The sequence below is a fragment of the Cetorhinus maximus genome, chromosome 35, assembly GCF_964194155.1.
Source record: "Cetorhinus maximus chromosome 35, sCetMax3.hap1.1, whole genome shotgun sequence".
NCBI classification, from domain to species: domain Eukaryota; kingdom Metazoa; phylum Chordata; class Chondrichthyes; order Lamniformes; family Cetorhinidae; genus Cetorhinus; species Cetorhinus maximus.
The window spans coordinates 8661204-8682968 of NC_135913.1; the positions used below are offsets into that span (position 1 = coordinate 8661204).

The window sequence follows — 21765 nt, forward strand, 5'->3', positions numbered from 1 at the left end:
GTAGCCATTCAGATAATAATCTGCCTTCCTGTTCTTGCTACCAGAGTGGATAACCTCACATTTATTTACATTATACTGCATCTAACATGCATTTGCCCACTCACTCCGCTTGTCCAAATTTTATTCTGTTCACATCCCTCCCTGGTCTAACCCTTCCCCATCTCTAACGTCCTCAGTCCCACAAGTTTCATTCTCTGGTTCACTTCCCTCAACGATCTCTCCCCTCCTTATCCCTGGAGCCTTCCACAAACTGACAACCCTCTGAGATCTCGACGTTCCTCCAAATATGGCCTGTGTATCCTCCAATCTATCTGGCCTCAACGATAAAGGCTGTGCCTTCAGCCGCCAAGACCCTCAGCTCCGCAGTTCCATCCCAACATCGTACTACTTCAACCTCCTCCTTCACATGGAAACACAAATCACTCTGCTCATCCACAGTTCCTAGAAACTTCCCACTGAGAAAATAATCTGACCCATCTTTCTCAGAAGCAGATTGGATGGCCACACATTTTCTCACAATAAACTCCATTTGCCATTATTTTACCCCCTCACTTAGTCCATGTTCGCGATTCCTAAGGACGAAATAGAGTCAAAATTTTATTACATTAAGCAATTTTTTTTTTTAAAAATAGCTTTTTGTTGGGTACTGAGAATAAGGAATATGAAGTTGTGGTACAGATCACCCAAGATCCGATTGATCACTGAAAGTGTCTTATGATCTTATGGTAAAATTGCGGCCGTACATGGAGCCAATGCAGTCACACATTAACGTGAAGAACATGAACAGAAGACATTGATGTCCTTGGAGGAGCAGACATGGTCACAGAAGCAGCCGACTTTACAGCCTCCACCAATCAGCACACAGACACAAATGGAAAGTGCTGGGCTGAGATGGTCATTTGCCTGATTTTATATGGGTCAGTGGGTTTCCAGATGCTCTTTCCTTATCCGATACCAGATGCCGCTGTGTCCAATATGTTTAATTTGGGGTCACTGACAATGTCCAGATTGACAGGGACTCGAGCCCGGGCCGCCTCGCTGGCTCATTCATGTTGATGGGTTGCGGGGTTTGTCTCTCCAGCTTCCATCCGGGTCCTAGTCCAGGGTCCGACTTGCAGAGTAACGGGGCCACCGGGAGCGGATGCTCTTCATAGTGACGGGCTGCGGGGCTCCCCCGACAACTGGGAAACAAGGGGGCAACTCAGGCCAGCAAGGGCCGACAGCAGGGCATGGTAATTCGGGACAAGGCGGCAACTCAGGCAAGCAAGGGCGGTCAGCAGGGACAGGGTAACCAGGGACAAGGCGGGAAGTCAGGCCAGCAAGGGCGGTCAGCAGGGACAGGGTAACCCGGGACAAATTCAGGCCAGCAAGGGTGGGTCAGCAGGGCAGGGTAACCCGGGACAAACTGACTTGGGCTGAAGGGGGCCGGCAGTCACTCACCAGAGGGAATTTAACCCGGGACAGAGGCTGGTTTCAAACCCTTGCCCTCCCACAGAGAAACTGAACCGGGATAAAGTGAAATTGGTGACCGGGCGGAGGCTACATGGGGGCGTCCAGTCACCTCGAGACCCCCCCAAGAAACTCCAAAGCTGGAAAATCCTCCATCCTGCCAGACTGATCTCACCCCCAACACTGTAACCTTCACAAACTGGAAAGGAAACATTTATAAACCCCAAAGCTAGAAAATCCGCCCCCCCACCCCCCCTGCCTGACTGATCTCCCCCACCAACACTGTAACCTTCACAAACTGGAAAGGGGACATTTATAAACGCCAAAGCTAGAAAATCCAACCCCCCCAACCCCCCCCCCCTTCCAGCCTGATTGATCTCCCCCCAACACGGTAACCTTCACAAACTGGAAAGGGGTCCTTTACAAACCCCATAGCTAGAAAATGCACCCCCCCCCCACCCCTTGCTTCACTGATCTCTCCCCCCAACACTGTAACCTTCACAAACTGGAAAGGGGACATTTATAAACCCCAAAGCTAAAAAATGCCCCCCCTGCCTGACTGGTCTCTCCCCCCAAACCTGTAACCATCACAAACTGGAAAGGGGATATTGATTTATTGATGATCAGTCGGTGTTTGGATCGATGTTTAAAAACATTGACAATTTCCCGGGTTTGTGTGGGTCACATGAGCGGCCCCGTTTCCCAGCGCCTGTTTCTAATGGGGGAAGAGCCGAGCGGCTCGGAATTTAAAACCCTGGGAACTGATTTGGTTCCTTATTTCTGGGCCTCTGGTGTCCGGGATTCTTCACCTCCCTCACTCACCACCCGACCTGGAGTCGGAGGAAGCTGCCGCTCGGAGTCGCCCTCACGGCGCCAGTCCCAGGCCCCGGGGCCAAGACCCCGCCCTCTGACCGGAAACAGCCGCCGGCATCATCACCCAGACCCGGCCCGTTGCCATAGGAACGCGGCTCATTGTCGGAACGGCGCATGCGCGGAGTCACTGCGACGGCATTTGGATTCAGTGATGTCAGCACGTGAACGGGTGTGACGCTGCAGTATCACGTGAGTGAGAAGAAGAAAGATAGAGGGAGCTGACAATGAAAGGAGCTGCGGTGAACACTCACTAAACACAGGGAGTTCACATTAGCATTTCAACACAAAATGTGAAGCTCTGAAATAAAAATATATATGAAAAATAAAGAAATAAAGGGATAACATTGCAATGTACCTGTGCAGAGGAAGCAAATGTTAGCTTTTCCAACCTAGAGAAGATTCAGCTCTGAACCATAAAACCGAGCTTGCATTCTCCGCGGATGCTGCACGGTCTGTTCAGTCTTTACAACATTTTCCTTCTCATTTTAATTATTTCAATTTATTATTTCTCTCTTCAGTCCTTTCCCGTTAACAGGTGAGATGAGAGAGACTGTCCTTGACATCAAGGCTGCTTTTCACCAATTGTTACATCAAGGATCCCTAGCAAAAGTGGAGTTAATGGGAAGCAGGGAGAAAACTCTCCGCTGGTTGTTGTCATACCTAGCACAATGGTAGGTTGATGTTGGAGGTCAAACATCTCAGTTCCAAGACATCACTGCAGCAGTTCCTAAGGATAGTGCCGTCGGCCCAAACATCTTCAGCTGCTTCATCAATGACCTTCTCTCCATCATAAGGTCAGAAGTGGGGATTTTCGCTGATGATTACACAAAGTTCAGCACCATTTGCGACTCCACAAAAACTGAAATAGTCCATCTCCGAATGCAGCAAGACCTGGACAATAGCCAGGCTTGGGTTGACAAGTGGCAAGTAACATTCGTGCCACACAAGCGCCAGGCAATGACCATCTACAACAAGGGGGAACCTAGACACTGCTCCCTGAGTCCAATGTCATATCATTGCTGAATCTCTCATTTTCGAAATCCTGCGGTAGCATTGACCAGAAAATGAATTGGACTAGCCACAAAAGTTCTGTGGGTTCATGAGCAGGCCAGAGGCTAGGATCCCTGCGGCGAATGACTCACCTCCTGACTCCTCAAAGCCGGTCCACCATCTACCTGGTACAAGTCAAGAACGTGATGCAATACTCTCCACAGGCCTCGATGAGTGCATCAACAATCCTCCAGAAGCTTGACACCATCCAGTACAAAGTAACCCGCTTGACTGGCACCCCATCCACTCAACATCCCTCCACAACCGGCGGACAGTAACAGCAGTGTGCATCATTCAGAGGATGCAATGTAGGAACTCACCAAAGCCACTTGGACAGCAAATTCCAAACTCACAACCGCTACCATCTGGAGGCAAAGGAACAGCAGTTGCAGGGGATCAGTGCTACTTGGAAGTTCCACTCTAACCCTCACATCATCCTGACTTGGAAATATATCGCCGTCCCTTCAATTCCCCTGAATCAGCACCCTGTAAATCACCCTCCCCCCTCCCCCTCCCCCGCTAACAGCACTGTTACGTCTGTGATGTGGCACTTAAACGGGTGTGGATTGAACAAGGCAGCTCGCCACCACCTTCTGAAAAACAACTGGTGGTGGGATTTTAACCTCTACAGCATTGGTAACCGCAATTCCAGCTGACCTGGTCTATAATGCTGTACTCCCTCCCTAAGCTTCTCCACTTCTCTAGCTGCCTCTGCTCTTTAAGATGTTATTTATCTTTGAGCTTATGTCATCTGACCTGATATCTCCTTCTGTGGCTCAGCATCAACTTTTCTTTATTTATAATTATAACTCTCTTGTTAAGGGCATTGGGACTGTTTTGCTATGTTGCAGCCACTGCAGTCAGCGATGGTGGTATAGTACCGAGCGTAGCTACCCTAGCAGTTGACCTGGGTTCGATTCCCGGCCATCGCAGTTCGTTGGTTTTAAACCTCTCAAACCCCAAACTTGGAGCTGAATTTAATCCGTTTCGGTGATATTTTGAGTTTGATACAAATAAATATATTTCCAGCCTCCACTTACCTCTATTAAAAATGTAACTCAGGTTTGTTCCTTCTTGTTCATAATGAAGGTTTTCCCTGAACTGTGGTCAGGAGCCGGAATGAAATTACTCGGGTTTAGTAAAATTTACCGATTCTCTTTCCACTCTGCTGTTTCCCATTTCTTACTTGAATGCCGATTTATCCACAGGGATTGCTTTATTGTTCAATAAAGCCAGATTCTGCTCAAACTAGGAATCTGGAATAATAACATAATGTGCTGGAAACACTCAGCAGGCCCGGCAGGATCTGTGGAGACAGGAAGAGAGGATTCACATTTCAGGTTGAAAGAAGGTTTAACGAATAGAGCCGCTATAGAAACTTCGATAATGCCAGAGCTGCTCAGTTCCTCCAGTATTTTCCATTAGAATCGTAGAATGGTTACAAAATAGCAATAGGCTATTCGGGCTGTCCAATCTGTGCTGGCCCTTTAAAGGAACAATTCAGCCACTTCCCGTAACCCTGCAATGTTTTACTATTCATGTGAGTGCGGGTTGATTCTACAAATAACAGTCTATGGTACTATCTGTGGTTGTGGGGTTGATTCTGTAAATATCAGTTTCTGATACTATTTATGATTGTGGAATTGATTCTATCAATTTAAGTCCCTGGCACTATTTGTTAGTGTGGGATGGATTCTATGAATATCAGTCTTTGGCACTACCGGTGGGTGTGGGATTTATTCTGTCAATATCAGTCTCTGTTACTATCTGTGAGTGTGGGATTGATTCTGTCTCTGTCAGTCTCTGACTTACGAACAAGAAGCGTTCGTCGTTGGACGAAATACCTCATGCGTGGATTTCTTCAGTAAATCTGCAACTAACATCAACATTTTCTGCAATTCACTTTGGTGAGTATCTGAACGAAAGAACTGGAGATGGGTAAACTGTCAGAAAACAATGAAAAGTGGGGGCTTGTTCCTTTTAGAATATCAATTTGGGATCACTGCCTGCCCGGAACTTGCTGTTCACGAGCCCATCTTCACAAAACAGCCCTGCAGAAACATCGGAGGAGTGAGCGAATTAATAAGTTTGCTGGTACCGTGCAATACTTAATATATGAAAGGAACAACCGCAGATTCATTTCATCGGGTTGAAACACTCGGTTAATGAGAACAATATTCAGCAAACCTGAGCGGCAAAACTGCAGATAATACAACAGGGTGGAGTGGATTAAATATGGGACGCTGGATCACTCACTGGCACTGCCCCTGAATGTGAGATTAATACTGTCTTTGTCTCTGGTATAACATCAGTGGGAGATGAGACTGCATCTTCTACCACTCCAATTGAAGCTTTCTAGGTTAAACTAGACTTTACAAGGTTTCCTGGAACCGATACATTGCCTGACCGCCTGTGTCTTACTGTCTGAACTCATCCTGACTGTCTCTCACTCCGCTTTCTCTCTTTTCTGCCTTGTCCTGTAAAACAAAGTCGGATACGCTTAATGAAGGGCCAGAACACAACATTTGCATTTTCACCTTAATCAAACATATTTCTGCCTATGAACAATTTAATAACATAAAATTAAATCTGTGTTAATCCAACTAGAGCTGTGACTGTTTTCAGCCCTGAATCGGGAACAGACACTGTGAGCAGGTCTGGGAAACTACAAATAACGCCCGAGAATCCACAGAACAGGCCGAGCGGAGAGGGAAGCCTATCCGGGGAACTGTCAATCTGGAAACAGTTTGTCCTGTGAATGTGCAGACGTGAACATTGTGTCCGAGAAAGAATGTGAAAGGGGCTGGCGGGTTAGAATAATGTCCCTGTGTTTCGGTGTCCGCTCTTATCGCCTGATTTCTGAGTCCCTCCTGCGGAAAACAAAATGATTTCCCTCTCACAGGATCACCCTGCTGCCTTACTCAGCTGTGAAGTGAGAATTAAACAGAAAGATTTAGTTGATTTTAAGATTTCAGTGGAAAAGTAGGGAGCATGTCAGCGAATGGGTGAGAGAGCGCGGTCGCTGCAGCAATAAAATAAGTTTAAATCGAAACTTAAAAGGCTTTTTCAGCGAATGAGACTTTCCCAAAAGCAACCATTCTGGTTTCAGAGACAGGAAGGATCTATCCTGGGACACTGGAATATCCGATTTTCAATGATATTGGAGAGTTTAACAGCAGAAAGAAGAAAAATGATTCATGCACTAGGACACCCAGATTCCTCTGCATCTCCGAGCATTGAAATCTCTCACTGTATAGATTATGTGCCCATTATTTTGTTCGTCCTGTCAAAATGGACAATCTCACGATTTACTCCGTTATACCCCATTTGACAGGTCTCTGTCCAATCACGTGACCTATCTATCTCCTTACGTCATTTTCACAGCTTACTTTCCCACCTACATTTCTGTCATACTTACTTTCCTACCTACATTTCTGTCATACTTACTTTCCTACCTAAATTTCTGTCATACTTACTTTCCTACCTACATTTCTGTCATACTTACTTTCCCACCGACATTTCTGTCATGCTTACTTTCCGACCTACATTTCTGTCATACTTACTTTCCCACCGACATTTCTGTCATACTTACTTTCCGACCTACATTTCTGTCATGCTTACTTTCCGACCTACATTTCAGTCATACTTACTTTCCTCCTTACATTTCTGCCATACTTACTTTCCTACCGACATTTCTGTCATACTTACTTTCCTACCTACACTTCTGTCATACTTACTTTCCTACCTACATTTCTGTCATACTTACTTTCCTCCCTAGAATTCTGTCATACTTACTTTCCTACCGACGTTTCTGTCATACTTACTTTCCTACCTACATTTCTGTCATACTTACTTTCCTACCTACATTTCTGTCATACTTACTTTCCTCCCTAGAATTCTGTCATACTTACTTTCCTACTGACATTTCTGTCATACTTACTTTCCTACCTACATTTCTGTCATACTTACTTTCCTCCCTACATTTCTGTCATACTTACTTTCCTACCTATATTTCTGTCATACTTACTTTCCTGCCTACATTTCTGTCATACTTACTTTCCTTCCTACATTTCTGTCATACTTACTTTCCTACCTACATTTCTGTCATACTTACTTTCCTCCCTACATTTCTGTCTTACTTACTTTCCTGCCTACATTTCTGACATACTTACCTTCCTGCCTACCTTTTCGCATGTTCAAGTCTCATTTGCCACGTTTAGAATTTTGTGCATGCGGAGTTATTCCCGCCGGTAAATTTAGAAAGCGATTTCAGAAGGTACACCATTCATACAGGATATTAAAACATGAACATTTCACCTGGTGCCATTTCCCTGCCTTTTCCCCGTAGCTCTGCACATTGTTCGCTTTCCAATCGTCATCAAATCCCGTCTTACTCCTGGACGATATGTGGGAATGCAGCCTGTACCTGAGACGGTGGGTGTTCGGGGATTGACCTCTGCTCCTCCGAGACAACTCCAAGGTTAAAAATGCCTTCTGTTGTCTAAAGGTCACTCCCCTATTCCCTGCTGCTCCGAAGGGGCATTTGCACTTCCTGGTGGTGGGCGGTGCCCTATTTCTGCTGGTGATCGGTAAGTGAAGCAGCTCCATGTGGATCGGGAGTGAGCGCGGCCGAGATTGCGAGAGTATGGAGCCTCTGGCCTGAGGCACGAGAGACCTAAACTTCTGCAATCGGGCGCGAGTGAAGTGCGAGACCGGAACCATGTGGATCCCGAGAGAGGGAGGAACGGAGACTGCAAACAATTATTGTGTTATTGGGGAAGGGTGGGAACTAGAATCAAGGCCAGCATGGAGCTGTTTTTTGGTGGAGTGGTGGTGGGGATGCGGCTGAGCGGTGAGAGGGGGAAAGAACTGGCTCGAAACAACGATCATGATTTTCTCGGGTATTCTTTGAAATAAACGGCCCGTTAACGTATTATTTCAGCGAGACAGCACCGTAACCTTGAGACAATTCTCTACTTCTTCCTCTTAATGTGAACATTAGGGAGCGGGTCACATTCCTGCTGCAGTTGGAAACCTTCACATGATGAGACGGTTTGTAATGCAGCACTCGGCCCTGTGCTGAGTCAGCCTGCATGGTACATCCTGGGCTAGAAATTGGACTCCCTGCTTCCTGGATGGAGAGCAGAGAAACAATGACCACAGGTCAGCCCTCACCTGAAGGCGACCGACAAATCTTCCAGCACATTCGGGAGATGCTCCTCGCTGCATGTTTTAACACAACTGTGGAAGCCTCATCATCCACTGCAAGTGCTTTATTCAAGCATTATTTCAGCTTCCAGCCTTTCTCAGTACCATCCCCGGATACAGAGAGATGTTTTATTCAACTTAGTTTAGACTGGACAGTGTATTTCCACCCGCTTGAAACTTAATAAGTATACACAGTTGAAAATGGTCTAGAAACATTTGCATTCCAATAGAGATCGCACAAAATGGTACAGTCACAACAATACTTGTCATAAGGTGTTCCCAGATCTTCTTGTTTCCCGCCACTAATTTCCAGTCTTTTCTGACCACTGCTGCCATTCTGACCATTGACCATTCTCACTCCTTCAGCAGGTTCTTATCAGGCTTTGTCCACTTTTATTACCATCCCTTTCGGCCATCTGGACATCAGTGACCTTATTGCTGCCGAACACTCGGCGTCCCCGGCAGTTCCAGCCGCAGCGACCCGAAAGTTATGTCTGATTTTCTGGATCGCGGAGCTGCTGACCAGGATTGAGCCGCTGTCTGCCGTGAGTGACCAGAAGGATCGAGAGGAATGGGAGACGCGCCCTGTCAAATAGAAGGGGCGAGGGAAGTTCCCTTGGGGAAAATTTTGAGCATAAGCGGTAAGATTTGTTCTTCATTTTCTCCTCCTGTAACATAGAGAAGGCCGCAGTGGCGTTGAGCGCATTTGACAGGGAAAAAACTCGATTATTGAATAGGCCTGGGTGCATGGCAAACAATGTAGATTGTAAAACTGTCCAGGAAATTGCTTAGAAACATCACTCTGCACAATATTTGCTTCAATACCTCCGTTTAGACGTGCATGTATAGGTCAAAGTGAACCGTATTATTTTTATTTTTTTAAAAAATACAAATGTTTTATTATGCAACCTGAGCCAAGATTTCGAAGGAATGTTTACAAGATGTTTCGGTACTTCCACACTCAGTTACGATCAATACTCAATACTAACAAAAATACAAAACGACGGCCCAGCCTCCACAAGAAGCCAATTTTACTGTCTAATCATGTTTTAGAATTTTTTTAGATGCTACTTCAACATAGTCTGGAGAAAATGTAATGAAGCAGCGTTTAAGCACGGCTCCCCCCGGATCCGTCCTGCCAGCTGGATGCCTTTGGCCATAATGGTCAGGCTTTTGGCCTGGATGGCACACAGATTAATGCCCCCCAAACAGGCCAACCGAAATGCCCTCACTGGTTTCCTGTAAAGCTCCAATTGCAGCAACCTGAAACCTCAGGTCAGTTTCGAAGTCCTGGGCAATTTCACTCACCAGACGCTGGTTGGGCAGTTTACGGATAAGCAACTCTGTGCACTTCTGGTATGGACGGAATTCTCGGGTCGCTCCTGGACCGGCCTGAGTCTTCTTCACTGCGCCACTGGAGCTCTTCCGGACGGCATTGGTGGCCTGCTGGTTCCTGGGCGCATTTTCGCCGGTGGGTTTACTGGCGGCCTGTTTGGTACAAACCATCTCCGCTCACAAAATCAACTTGACCACCTGCAATAGTGAACTCAGGTACATGATTTATGTTCTTGTCTGCGCTCTGCAGCACAAGCAATGATCATTGCTCTGTTACAGAGGCAGATATTAAAGCTGCGATAAGCGATATACAAAGAATGCTTCCAGTCGATCCTATTCATTGTGATTTGAGTGATTCCTGAGACATTCCAATATTACTTTTGCAGAGTCAAGGAAGAAGCTGAAGATCGCCCATCCCGCTTTGGGTCTGCAGCTGGGCGCTGCTGCTCACCGCGCTGCAGGAGCGAGGGCCCAGAAGGTGAAGAAGGTGGAGACAAAGGGCAATGTGCAGCCTCCTGCCATGGATTCTATGGCAATTGGGGTGGCTCAGCACAGAAAACATGGCAAAAAGTGTGATTCACCCGGGCCCAGGTTGGAGACAAGCCGACTGCTCTGTGTGTATGGAAACTGGGCAGGTTGGAGGGTGAGGAGGGGAGCGACCTCCCACTAGGGCGGACTTAACCTCCGCCAGTGAAACCGAGCAGCGGTCAGCATTGCTGAAAACGGACACTCCACACAGTGACAGCGGAAAGGAGCCGAGTGAGCCATCCAGAGAGATGGGGGCAAGGGAACATGAGGCTCAGGCTCAACGTTTAGCCCCCAGTCAGAATGAAAACAGCCACATTCGGCCAATGAGACACAAGTCACCTCCCCAGCTGCATTCACAGGCACATTCGGCTGAGATCCAAATGGTAACAGCTGAACCTACATGGGTGGGAAATGGGTAAAGACGGGCCAGCATTAAAGCTCCAACACCTCTTTATTCATCTCCATAGATACGAGTGGACAGCTACCGAGGTGGTGCACGTGGACAAGCACACTCGGGCCAAAGAGAGATTCTGGGAGAAATGGAAGCCCTGAGGAATGGGAATGGTACCCTGCGTGCAGAGAACGAGAGACTGCGAGTCCAATTGAGCATTTGGGCAAGGACACGACATTACATTCTGTGATTGCTGTGTCTGTGCACATTATGATGTCTTGTTTGAGTTACTGCAAAATGGTGTCGAGTGAACTTGGATTTGGCCACCCCTAACCATGGTTGAGATTCAGCATTTGGATGCCAATCAATGTATCTGGATCATTCCCCCCTCTCCCCATCCAACCCCACCACTTGCGTGCTAGAATTTATAGCCCTTGGATTCTTCTGGGTAGTCAGATAAAGCAACCTGTGACTTTCCTCTCTCCATTGACGCTGTGATTCCTGGGAAGCTGCAGTTAATGCGGGACATTGTTGCTCTCTTGGTGGGTAATGGTGGCACTGACAGCAGGCCTGAAGTTGGAAAGTGGGTCAGTACTTGTGGAGCCCTCTCTCCATTATGTGAACACAGATCTCACTGTGAGGTCACACGATTTTCCCCTGTACGTGCTCATAAGCAGTGGATCAGGGAAAGCAGGGCTTATGCCAGTTGGATGGCCTCACTCTCTCTTAATGCCACTGGATAATAATCTAATCAGTCATTAGTAAACCTGTCATCAAATCAATTCGAGCCAGACTGACATTCCGACAAAAAGGTTCTACCACAAACATTGGATAGGGGCTCACCAACAGCCCGCCATACAAATGTGTTCTGTACACTCGTGCCACAAATATAGAACTTAGAATTAATCGCATTTGAAATGCTGTAAACAATATTCATCTACATAATAATAAACAACTATTAATACTATTTATATTGTAAGTAGTGTGCTCAGAAATCTGACGCACCCAAATGAGAATAATTATTGTTCTGTTAAAAACAATTAAAATACATATAAAACCATAAGCTGTAGTTGTGAAAATATGTGAGAGAAGGGGAGGTAACGATAAAGAGGTGGTGAGAGAGAAAGTCCTCCATTGGTGACAGAAGAGTGGAGGATTGAAAATGTTACATCCATCTTCACAAAAGGGGAGAAAGATCCACCAGCATATTGCAGGCCAGTCAGTTTAATGTCAGTGGTGGGAACAGTTGACAAACAAAAATCTTGAAATAAATCGATTGAAATAAATAGAGAAACCGGGAGTCTGCCGACCGCCGAATTTGGCAACTTCCCTGTAAAATTGGTGTGAGTATTACATGAGCAGATCTCACTGTCGGCCGCATTTTCTCTTTGAGAAATGGAGCCATGATACACAAAAGGAATTTTTCACGACATCACTGTTCTGACCACGGGGCAATTCAATTTGTATTATTCAACAGTCCTGTCAATTGGTGGGATTTTAAGCTTTGTAAAGTCAAGACTGAAGGCAATCCCTTCCCCCAACGCATCACCCCCCCCCCCCCACCCCCCCACCACCCACCCTCCCCCACCCCCACTAGGGCCATCTGTCATTTGCTCATCCTGCTTTCTACCCTTAATGTCATTAATAGCACATTCTTTAGCTAATATCACCAACGTCCGCACCCCTTTTTCCTTTTGCCCATGATATCTTTGGCAATCTCCTCTTTGCCTCCACCTATCACTGATACTCCCTCCAGCTCCACCTGTCCCACCCCTCAAACAGCTTACATTTCACCTCATTTCTATTTTTCCTTCGTTCTAATGAAGAATCATACGGGCTCGAAACGTTAACTGTATTCCTCTCCGCAGGTGCTGTCAGACCTGCTGAGTGTTTCCAGCAATTTTTATTTTTGTTTTTGTTTCAGATTTCCAGTATCCGTAGTATTTTTTTGTTAAAGGCAAAATACTGCGGATTTTGGATTTATGAAACAAAAGCAAAAAATGCTGGAAAAACGCAGCTCCCTCTTTCTCTGAATTTTGTCCGAGAAATGTTCACTGACTGACCCCCCATTTTTCAGCAACTGCCAGCAGTGATCCCGGAGCGGGATTATTACAGAGCAGAATAGGGACAGTTTGGCACACTGACCTCTACCTCGCGGAGGCTGAGCGTCAACTCGCAGACACTTCCTCCTACCTCTCCCTGGACCATGACCCCACCACGGAACATCAAGCCATTGTTTCCAGGACTGTCACTGACCTCATCTCCACTGGAGATCTTCCTCCCACAGCTTCCAACCTGATAGTCGCCCTACATCGGACGGCCCGCTTCTACCTCCTACCCAAAATCCACAAACAGAACTGTCCTGGCAGACCGATCTTGTCAGCCTGTTCCTGCCCCACGAAACTCATCTCTCGTTATCTTGACTCCCTTCTCTCTCCCCTTGTCCAGTCCCTTCCCACCTACATCCGTGATTCCTCTGACACCTTACGTCACATCAACAATTTCCAGTTCCCTGGCCCCAACCGCTTCCTCTTCACCATGGATGTCCAATCCCTCTACACCTCCATCCCTCACCAGGATGGTCTGAGGGCCCTTAACTTCTTCCTTGAACAGAGGCCCGAACAATCCCTATCCACCACTACTCTCCACGGTCTGGCTGAACTTGTTCTCAAACTAAACAATTTCTCCTTTAACTCCTCTCACTTCCTCCAAATAAAAGGTGTGGCTATGGGTACCCGCATGGGCCCCAGCTATTTCTGTCTCTTTATGGGGTATGTGGAACATTCCTTGTTCCAGTCCTATTCCGGACCCTCCCACAACTCTTTCTCCAGTACATCGATGATTACTTCGGTGCTGCTTCGTGCTCTCGTCAGGACCTGGAAAAATTTATTAATTTTGCTTCCAATCTCCACCCCTCCATCATTTTCACATGGTCCATCTCTGACACTTCTCTTCCCTTCCTTGACATCTCTGTCTCAATTTCTGATGATAGACTGTCCACCAATATCCATTACAAGCCTACCGACTCCCACAGCGACCTCGACTACAGCTCCTCACACACCGCTTCCTGTAAGGACTCCATCCCTTTCTCTCAGTTCCTTCGCCTCCGTTGCATCTGTTCTGATGACACTACCTTCAAAAACAGTTCCTCTGACATGTTCTCCTTCTTCCTTAACCGAGGTTTTCCACCCACGGTCGTTGACAGGGCCCTCAACCATGTCCGGTCCATCTCCCGCGCATCTGCCCTCACGCCTACTCCTCCCTCCCAGAAACATGATAGGGTCCCCCTTGTCCTCACTTATCACCCCACCAGCCTCCGCATTCAAAGGACCATCCTCCGCCATTTCCGCCAACTCCTGCATGATGCCACCACCAAACACATCTTCCCTTCACCCCCCCTGGTGGCATTCCGTAGGGATCGTTCCCTCCGGGACACCCTGGTCCACTCCTCCATCACCCCCTACACCTCAACCCCCACCTATGGCACCTCCCCATGCCCACGCAGAAGATGCAACACCTGCCCCTTCACTTCCTCTCTCCTCACCGTCCAAGGGCCCAAACACTCCTTTCAAGTGAAGCAGCATTTCACTTGCATTTCCCCTAACTTAGTCTACTGCATTCGTTGCTCCCAATGTGGTCTCCTCTACATTGGAGAGACCAAACGTAAACTGGGCGACCGCTTTGCAGAAGACCTGCAGTCTGTCCGCAAGAAAGACCCAAACCTCCCTGTCGCTTGCCATTTTAACACTCCACCCTGCTCTCTTACCCACATGTCTGTCCTTGGCTTGCTGCATTGTTCCATTGAAACCCAACGCAAACTGGAGGAACAGCACCTCACCTTCCGACTAGAAACTTTACAGCCTTCCGGGCTGAATATTGAATTCAACAACTTTAGATCTTAAACTACCTCCCTCCATCCCCACCCCGTTTCTTCCCCCTAACTTTTGTTTTTTTCAATAATTTATATAGATTTTTCTTTTCCCACCTATTTCCATTATTTTTAAATCTACAACTAATACCTTGTCAGTCTTTCCACCCCACCCCCACTAGAGCTGTACCTTGAGTGTCCTGCCATTCATTCTTAATTAGCACATTTTCTTCGATAATATCACCACCTTCAACACCTCTTTGATCCTTCTGTCTGTGACATCTTTTGATTATCTGCTCCTATCACTGTTTTCTTTTCCCTACAACCACCCCATCTTCAACTTCTCTCCCCGCCCCCCACCTTAAACCAGCTTATATTTCACCCCTCTCCTAACTATACTCAGTTCTGTTGAAGGTTCATGTAGACTCGAAACGTCGACTCTTTTCTTCTCCACTGATGCTGCCAGACCTGCCGAGATTTTCCAGGTAATTCTGTTTTTGTTTAGGGACAGTTTGACAGCTCGGCCCAGGGTTCGGCTCTGCCTGAAATCCCTCAGGAGTGTCTGTGAATACGGGTTCGTGTCTCATTTGTCACTTGTGGAAAGGGTGAATTAAGAGGTTTCAGTTGAGGGAATGTTGTGAATGTGGAGTTATCCCGCCGGGTAAAATTTGAAAGCGACAGCAAAATAAACCACATTGTATGCTGGGAACACCCGCGGGTTAGGCTTAGTTTATCCAGTAAACCCACTTCAGACCCATTCACGGACTGGGCCAATATCAGTTCATGCAAACCCCAGTCGCTTAATTCCATTTACCCGCATTTGTTTCCTTACACCCTCTGCTCACATATATCCCCTAATAAAAAATAATGTTTCAAAACAACAATTCTATATAAATCAGCAACATTATACATTAATCTAAGAAAACCTGTGATCTGGGGTCTGGCAGGTGCCGGAGATGCTGTTTCTGAATTCTAGGTCAGATATCAGACTCACACTCCATTAATTAAAGATCAGCTGCATTACCGGAATCAGACACAGATCACTGGTTACAGATCTATCATCCTTACCATGGATTGGTCAACATGTGACTCCAGACACAGGGCTCTGAACTGCCCCCTGAAATGGCCCAGCAAAGCACTGGGTGTTATTAAAATCACTCAGTTGTAAAGTCCAGTTAGGGGGTGGGGAAATGCTGGTCTCAGCAGTGACTGGTCACAGCTCTGCCCATTGTCAATTTGATGGCTCTGAAAAGAGCCGTTGTTACACTTGGTGTTGAAGCCGGGGTTTAGACTCGCTCCCCGCGGTTGCGGCGGGCCAGCTGGGTGTGTTTGGGCATGATGGTGACTCGCTTGGATGCACAGGCTGATGTCCTCAATGAGCCCCACCCCAGGTCAGTCTCGCTGACCTCCTGCAGGTCCATGAAGGCCGAGCTCTGGAAGCGCAGGTCTGCATTGAACTCCTAAGCGATCTCCCGCAACAGGCGCTGGAAGGGCAGTTTCTGGATGAGCAGCTCGGTGGATTTCTGCTAGAGGCGGATCCCGCTCAGAGCCACAGTGCCGGCTCTGTAGCAATGAGGCTTCTTCACTCGGCCTGTGGCTGGCGTGCTCTCCCGACCTGGGAGCTTTGGGAGCCAACTGTTTGCGCAGAGTTTTCCTCCGGACGATTTGTCTGCTTGGTCCTGGTCATTTTCTGAAGAGTTTTTTTCTTTAATTGAAAAATATACTTGATTCTAAAAATATCTGAAAAACATTTCAAAAAATCTCTAAATCGGCATCACAAAAAGTACAGTCACATTCACCTTTTACACATGGAGCAGGAGGTGCTTCAATACAATCAATGAACATTACACTCATTTCAATATGGTCATTACAGACAATGAGGCAATGCAATGGTATTGGAGTTATCAACATACATCATGTTGCACTCTGAGGTGTTTCAATACAATTATAATACACTTAGTATTCAATGCATGCATTGATTGTGAGCCGTATAGCCTGAGAGGTCTATTCCTTTCTCAGCCCCTCGGTGAGAATAGATTATTTTTTTTGAAAAATATACTTTATTCATAAAATACCTCAAAGAACATTACAAAAAAAAATCTAAATCGCCATCACAAATAGTGCAATCAGATTCAACTTTTACACATAGATCACCAGGTGCTTCAAAAAAACAATGAATTTTACAATCATTTCAACATGGCCATTACAGGCAGTCAGGCAGTGCAATGATATTTCAGTTATCAAGATACATTTTGTGAAGAGTTGTCAGCACAATCTGTAACACAGGAACTGTTAATACCCAGTCTGCTGCACACCCGCCTTTTTAACGTCTGTCAGAGGTCAACCCGAGCAGGAATTGGCGAGAACCAGGCAGGTTTAAACCAAACTCTAGCCATGAAATGCAACTCGGGAAACTACAGGCCGCCATTGGCTGACCTTTAACTCGACAATTTACAAAGTTGCCGGAACCAACTGCTTCACCTGAAGAAAATTTTATTTTATTTTCTATTTAACATAATCATCACGAGAAATATTTAGCTAAACGGTGTAAAGTCGCTTTCATTCACAGCTTTCTGAATTCAATCGAAACCAGGTCTATTCTGCTCCACCACCTCCTCCCCACTTCAGTCAACAGCATACAACCTGTCACATTTCTAACTGTCCCTGGTTCCGAAGTAGAGTCACATTCGGCTCCAAACATTAACGCTGTTCCTTTCCGATTTCGCACTGCAGTTCACGGAAAATCATAGTTATTAACAAAAAGGATCAAACGTGAGTAAAATATTAAAATGGAACGTACTCTGAGGTGTTTCAATACAATTATAATACACTTAGTATTCAATGCATGCATTGATTGTGAGCCGTATAGCCCGAGAGGTCTATTCCTTTCTCTGCCCCTCGGTGAGAATAGATTATTTTTTTTGAAAAATATACTTTATTCATAAAATACCTCAAAGAACATTACAAAAAAAAGAATCTAAATCGCCATCACAAATAGTGCAATCAGATTCAACTTTTACACATAGATCACCAGGTGCTTCAAAAAAACAATGAATTTTACAATCATTTCAACATGGCCATTACAGGCAGTCATTTGAAAGTAAACCTATATTGAGCTGAGCACTTGGAAACGCAACAGCATACAGGGGTAGTTGTACGGGTTAAGTGCTGGAAAATGGGATTTGAATAAACAGGTGCTTAATGGCTGGAAAAGCAGGAATGGCCAGTTTTTGGCCTGTATAATTCTATAACACCCAGCAACTGCAGCTTCCCATTGACTGGTTTAAAGATGAAACATTGCGACGGCCGGGAATTGAACCCGGGTCAACTGCTTGGGAAGCAGCCATGCTCACCACTACACCACCATTACTGACGACATCTTGGTCACAGAGTATTAATCTGCATTTTGGTGCTGAACCTTTCCCAATTGTTTTCCGGTTTTTTTCAACCATTGGCAACAAATTTGTAATCCACACAGCATCCAGAAAGAGAGTAGCTGATACCTATAATATTGGATGAGATTTAGATGGACTTTCCTGAAGTTCACATCAGACATTAAGTCGAGTTAAATCATAATTGGAATTGTACTTCACAAGATTCAGGACTAATTATTTTACTTCCCCACTCACTGGTGAATAACACATGTCCCATTCTGTAACTTTTATTCTGACAGCCCAAGAATCAAATCCATATTAGGGAGCAGAAGAAGGCCATTCTGTATGGACCTCTCTGTTCACTGATTCATGTTCCATGGTATAGCACCTTTTCACATGGCGTACATTCCAGGGGCAAAACGCTCAAAAGTAAGGAAATTATGATGCACCTGTGTAAAACACTGTTTGGACCTCAGCTGTAGTATTGTGCCCAATATCAAGAAGATATAATAAATCTCCTAATGTCAATTGAATTTATTGTAAAATACATAAATAGTGGAATGTGTCTATGTGTCTACTTATGTCTGTGTGTGTATGTGTGTGTGTGTGTATGTGTCTGTGTGTGTGTGTGTGTGTGTGTGTTTGTGCGTATGTGTGTGTGTGTGTGTGTGTGTGCGTGTGTGATTTAATTGAATTAGAGGCAGCTAGCCTGGGTGCTTTGATCTGAGAAGAGAGGTTAGGTTTGAAATGCAAATTAGATAAACATGGGGAAGTTTAGAAACATAAGTGTCAAGGGGACATTTCCATTTCGAAATAAACATGTCAGGTTGTTTACAAAGCGGGGTGGGGGTGGGGGTGGTGGTGGTGAAATGAGTCATATATCGAGGTGAAATTTAGAAACAGTGATTATTTTTTCCCAATCATTACTTGTAAAACTTAGTGCCATGAGAAATGTTTAATTATCAGAGAGATAAAGCCCAAAACATAGTGAAGCAATGGGTATTTGAATTTAAAGAGGAAGATATGTATAAAGAAGGAACAAGGGCTGTGTGTAAGGGAAGGCATTTTCACGATCTTACAAGTGTGTGAAAAAGCATTCAGCACCTACGCTTCCAGCTGCTGCCTTCAAAGGACGGAAACTAAGAAAACTCACTTGGAAGTCGACGTGTTCAAAGTACCACGTTCCTTTGCCTTGGTATTTAAAAATCTATCTGTCTTACTGTTGCCTTAATGAAAGTGTAACTGGGAGGTAGATTGAGTAGGGGGTTTAGAAGTTATCATAGTATAATTTTTAGATCTATGCATGCATTTAAAATCATCTCCTCTGTTAATAAATGTTTAATCAAGCTTCATAAAGACCTATAATACGTGGTGGTCTTATTACAACTGAATTCAGGTCACGCATCTCAAAATTTGTACAAATTGCAGAACAAGCTGTGGCAGTTGTTTCAAATTTCTCATTTGACATTAAACAACTCAGCATTCATCATCAGCTGTGCGATAAGATAGCTGGATGCTCTTTGTGGGATATATTTGAAGTTCCTTGATATTTTTAAAGTTGGTGAATGTTAATGTTACGAGTACAAGAAGCATTTTGCATTCAGGAGTTGGGGTGAGGAATTTTGTAGTGGTGGGACTGCAATATGGCTTTGGCAGTTGTTGAGACTTGTTTGAGAGTTGAAGTTATGACTTTGGCTGGTTTACAATAGGTAAATAAAGTTAAGTCATTGGAATTGGCAGATAAATTACAATTGGGGTTACCTGCAGGAGGTAAGAAGGCAGATATGATTGGAGGTACAGCACAGAATATAAAATTCGAAGTGATATCTGACACTAGAAGTAACAGCTGGAAGTACTGAAACTTCAGCTAAAAATAAAGAGGCTTGAATTTGAAACAATCAAAGGGACTGAGGAAAGTTGAACTGGAGCAAAAGAAAATGAAAATAATTGGAAATGAATGAACTGTTACTAGAGGGAGCAGAGAAATAAAGGGGAAAAGAGAGATCATTTCAAAAAGAAATGGAAATCCGAAAAATTGATCTCCAGAGGGAAACATTGACAATGGGAGACACAATAAAGGAAGGACCCAGGGAAAATCGGCTTGAGAGGCTGGTAGTTAAAAAAGGAGACCTCAGATTCTGTGGAAAGTGCTGATGATGAAAAAACTTTTAAATTAAAACCCAATGGGAAGAAGTTTAAATTTATACAACCTCTTCTAAAGTTTGAGGAAAAATCTGTTGAAGCATTCTTTATTTCATTTGAGAAGATAGCCGAACAGGTGAACTGGCCACAGGAAAACTGGACATTGTTGTTGCCATGCAGGTTGGTGGGTAGAGCACATGAGGTTATGCTTTGCTGTCAGAAGAAATGTCGGTGAATTATGATGTAGTAAAAGAGGCTCTTTTGAGTGCATGTGTTCGTGCATACGGGCAGAAATTTAGGAATATAAGAAAACAGACTGGGCAAATTTATATCGAGTTGGAAAGGGTAAAACAAAGTAATTTTGACCGGTGGATCCCAGGAACCATTCTCCTGAATATTGTCTTCACTTTTTCCAACATCCTTCACATCTTCACAAACTCCCTAAAGTGCACCGCCCAGAACTAGACGGGATGCACCAGCTAAGGCTGAACTAGTGCCTTTTACAAACCTTTATGTTTTATTCCCATTATAACACTCTTTGGTTTTTGTGCCATGAAAAAGTTCTGACTCCTGTCCTCACAGACAATCAATGTTCGAATTGAGAATTTTCAGGAAGAGCAGGTTATGCGAGCAGCTTATGCGAGGAAGCTCTTGAATCTTTAAGGACCCGTGGAATTCATGCCACACCTGTTCATATTTCTCCTGTTCTCAAAGACACCACTCAGAGGAAACACAAGGATTATATTGACCTTGGAGTGGAAGCATCGCTGATTCACCAGTGGGATTCCGGAGTTTGGTAGGTTAGCGTAAGAGTTCAGGTTTGATAATCGGAGAGTGGTGTAATCATAGAATGGCTAGAATACTGAAAGGAGCTATTTGGCCTTCCAGTCTCTGCTGGTTCTCTGAACGAGAAATTCTCCTTGTGTCAATCCCTGAGCTTCTCCCTGGATTCTACACATTTTTGTTTTCATTTCAGAGCTTCTTTCTTTTATTGTTTCTTGAGTGCAAAAGAATGAGGGGTGATTTGATTGAGGTTTATACCGGGGTAAAGTTAATTATTAGGTTCAATACACAGAAACTGTCTCCCCGGCGGTAGAATGGGGTTGAATTTTAACATTTTAATGTCACTGATCCTTGGCGATATAGTCCAGTCAAAGCAAGAGAAAATATCAGGAAGCATTTTTCACACTTAGGGTAGATATAAATCTAGAAACAATTCTTAAAATGATCGAAGCTACCACGATTTCGAGATGATTGTTTTCTTTTTCTTTGCATATCAATGAAATGCCTCCATATCTTCTGCTCTCCTTGAATAATGCAGCGGATATTGCTCGGTTTTTTATGTATTTTCATTGGGAGTGGACATCATGAACCAAAATGCAGTTTGTAAACAGGTCCTGGAGCCCTGCACCTCAGGGTGAATGTTTTATGTTCTGCAAACTGGGCTTTCGAAGGCCTGGCCACCAGCGTTCCCAGAGCAGCCATGGGAAAGAGACCTCACAACCTTCAGAATGTTGCATTCATTTCAGCGAGAATTGAAGTTGCGG

General features: G+C 45.1%; 1 protein-coding gene and 1 non-coding gene across 2 annotated transcripts in view; one reads left to right on the top strand and one right to left on the bottom strand.

Annotated features, from left to right (window-relative positions):
• The window catches only part of LOC144672033 (NACHT, LRR and PYD domains-containing protein 3-like), a 1181600-nt gene that overhangs the window by 963999 nt on the left and 195836 nt on the right, over positions 1 to 21765 (top strand). The gene's annotated exons all lie outside the window — the stretch shown is intronic.
• On the bottom strand, positions 18001 to 18072 carry trnag-ccc (transfer RNA glycine (anticodon CCC)). The gene has a single exon. It is a non-coding gene; the product is annotated as a tRNA-Gly (tRNA).